Source organism: Elephantulus edwardii, unplaced genomic scaffold (assembly GCF_000299155.1).
Source record: "Elephantulus edwardii isolate Elephantulus edwardi_28Jun2011 unplaced genomic scaffold, EleEdw1.0 scaffold00180, whole genome shotgun sequence".
Classification (NCBI taxonomy): domain Eukaryota; kingdom Metazoa; phylum Chordata; class Mammalia; order Macroscelidea; family Macroscelididae; genus Elephantulus; species Elephantulus edwardii.
The window spans coordinates 4,071,348-4,074,941 of record NW_006399930.1 but is presented as its reverse complement, the minus strand read 5'-3'; positions in this window follow the sequence as shown (position 1 = coordinate 4,074,941).

Genomic DNA, 3,594 nt, shown 5'->3' with positions numbered 1-3,594 from the left:
TAAAAGAGCAGAAGACTTTCAACAAGATGAATTGACACAATGACTGAAACAATGAGTTCAAGTATTTCAGAGATGATGAGGATGATACAGCACAGGGCTGGGTACAGATCTGCAGTTCATAGGGTCACTATGGGTTGTGGTCTACTCAGCTGCACAATAACAACATAGGAACTCTGGTGCAGATAGTAATTATACTGCATAATATAAGGAGCTGCTAATTGAAACACCTGGAGTTGAAGCCACCAGTCATTCTGTGGAAGAAAGGTGTTTGTTCTCTTCTGATAGTGGTTTATAGCCACAGAAATCCAACAGAGACTATGAGTCAGACCAACTTGTGGATAGTAAGTTTGTTTGTTTTATAGGTTTGGTTTGGTTTATGATAAATTTATCTCTAGTTTTCTTCATCTGTTTATTGCTGATTACTATAGCAGCTGTGTAATAGACAAGTAATAGACAAGTTTTCACATTTCTCCATATCATCACCAACACCTGTTATTTTCTGATATTTTTTAAATTTATTATTAATTTCAATGAAAATTTACAGAGACTTTGGATTTCCATTCTTTCACTGTTACACTTTTCTCCCCTCCCAATCCTCCCCACCCCAGTACACGTCCCTCTTGGAAAAGTAAAAGAAAAATTATTTCATTGTTTTACAGTCCGCCCCCCTTAGGTCCACTCCACTATGCAGCTTTGGCTCTGGACTCCCATCATGACAAAAATACCTAATCACATCTCCCTTTTAAACAGTTTTCTCCCTCATTTGTTTCAATACAGTATACATTATTGAACCCATCTTTCTCAGTTTCCCCCCAACCCCGAGGTCAGTCCTGTTTTGCAACAGTGGCCCCATGTAGTATTTGTCCTTTTGTAACTGAGATACTTCACTAAGCATAATGTCCTTCAGGGTCACCAATTTTGAATAATATTGCATGAGTTCCTTATTTTTCAATGCAGTGTAGTATTCCATTGTGTGAATATACCACAGCTTCTCTATCCATGGGCACTTAGGTTGTTTCCAACTCCTTACTATTGTGAACAAAGCCATGATAAACATGGATGTGCATATATCTGCTTGGGTGTCAGTTATGGTCTCTTCTGGGTATATTCCCAGTAGTGGAATTTCTGGGTCAAATGGTATCTCTATTTGCAACTTTTTGAGAAAGCGCCATACCGTCTTCCACAGTGGTTGCACCATTTTACACTCCCACCAACAGTGAATAAGGGTTCCAGTTTCTCCACAACCTCACCAGCATTTGTTGCTTGCTGTTCTGTTAAATTTTGCTATTCTGACTGGGGTGAGATGATATCTCACAGTTGTTTTGTTTCTGAGATTTTTTTTAAGTCATACAACTCACTAGTTGAATTCACTCATCTAGTGGATTCAAACCAAAACAACCCTCTATTGAGTTTCTGAGGTTGCAAATCTTACTGAGGGGATATTGCCCATATTTCTCCCTATTAGCCATTGAGGAATAAGAACTCTTAATGAGAAGCTTTTTGTTTGCATTTTCTTCACTAAACATCTGGAGAGCTCTGATGGCCTAATCGTAGGGAGTTTCTTGACCAACTCAAAGGCTCTCATTTCAAATACATCAACTGCTCAGAGGAAGAAAGATAGGCAAGCTCCTCCCCTGTGATTTACTGCTCCTGGGGAGTCAGCTTTGATTTAGTTACAACTCAATAATACATAACAACAACAGTATTCACTGTGTCAAGTAAGAGTGAGATAAATTAATACAAAGGTCATCTTCTGAGAAGCCCCTGTGTCACACTTCTCAAGTCATGCACTCTTGCTGTGGGCTTCAAATTCTGAGAGCTTTCAAAACATAAACAACAGGAGAGGGAAATAAAGTGCAAGAGGGAGAGAAAATCTAGACATATTTCCTCAGCATCATTAATATTCAGACACCACATCTTTCTCCCACGGAGTTACTGGTGAGTAGGAACACTTGACATTTCCTTAGCAACCTAGATCTTAAACCCTGTGGCACCAGGACTCAGGACTTTTTAAAATAGGACCACTAACAATTATATTCACTATATAACTTTTTCTAAATGGCAAATTGTGCTTATTTGAAGAGCAATGTTCTTGTAGAGCACAGAATCTTCTCCACATATTCCTTTATGAGATCATTGTAAATATTTCCTTCTAAAATCATAAAAGCTTTGTTTCATGCTGTCCAAATGGCAATCCAATATACTTCTCAGCAATACTGTGATGTTTGAAAATAATAAGTTCATTCTTTCAACAATCCTATGTTTAATGATACTAAGAGACACAAATAATTGCTGTAATCTAAGATTCAGATCATGACGGCTTAAAAAAAATGTTCAGTTAGTCGGGAAACAAGTGGTTTGGGATTCCATGGTGTCTCTATGTCTGTCACTGAGCATAGATACTATGGATATTCATTAAGGATTAATGTAAACATTTATGGATCTAGAGAATAACTGGAAAATGGTCTGTACAAAAAAAAAAAGTCCTGGGAAAATAGGTAAGACAGGTTTGAGAGTTCAGGAAGAAAAAAAGGAATGAAATGGAATAATTATAAAGGCAAAATGCTTTATCTTCCACTAACAACCAAAAATAAATGTATAAATTTTGAGGGAAAATGTCAAGGTGAGAAATTCTGATATTGAAGGTAGTGTTTATCTACCTCCCTGCACATAGCTTTTCATAAAACAAGAAGGAGTAGGTGACAGTGAGAAATGTGCACCTTACGGGAAGAAAGGGCACCCAACAGAAGGGTTACTCCCAGCAGAAATACACACAAAATGAAATTGTGCAAACAAAGAAATTGTGAATACCTAAAGTGTATTGTGCTTCCCTATTTTCCTCTCCCCATTCCCACTGCTTCCACTTCCACCTCTCATGCCAACAGCTTTATCCGCTTTTGTTTTCATTATGTGTAACAAAAGCCAGGGAAGAATAGCATATTTGATTACGCAAATGCAGAAATGTCCATTTTTGACCAGAGGAGACATTACTCAGCACGTTCCAACTGGATGCAACAGAAGAAGGAGGAGAAATGGGCTTAATTAAAATATAAAACCAGAAGAGAAAGCAAATGATACCTTTTTTTCTTCCACTTTTCCCCCAACAAGAACAGAATTTACATGTTGCTGGTTTTGTTCATTAAACCAGCTCACATATCAGAAACAATTTGTTTCAGGTTTTGTCCAGCCAACGTGAAAAGCAATACAAACTAGAAGTTGCTTTCTGTATAAAATATTGATTTAAAAATGTTTATACTCTTTAAATGGAAACAACTTGACCAAAAATTTGTCACAGAATTTTGAGACCCATTAAAACAAGTTTAATGAGAAAAAAAAAAAATGTTTATACTCAAAAGGCACTTTTCTAAAACTACTATTATATAGGTTTATCTGGAATTATGAATTATCTTTTTTGCCTCAGCCACTAACACAGATTAGAATCTTATACATTGCTAAACTATTTTATTGTTTGAATTGCTATGCTCCTATCAATATTAGTTGCTAAGAAGTCAGTTCTCAATCATGAATATGTCATGTTGCTGTTGTTATGTGGCATCATGTGTTGTTATGTGTTGTTGTTATGAGTCGTTTGAG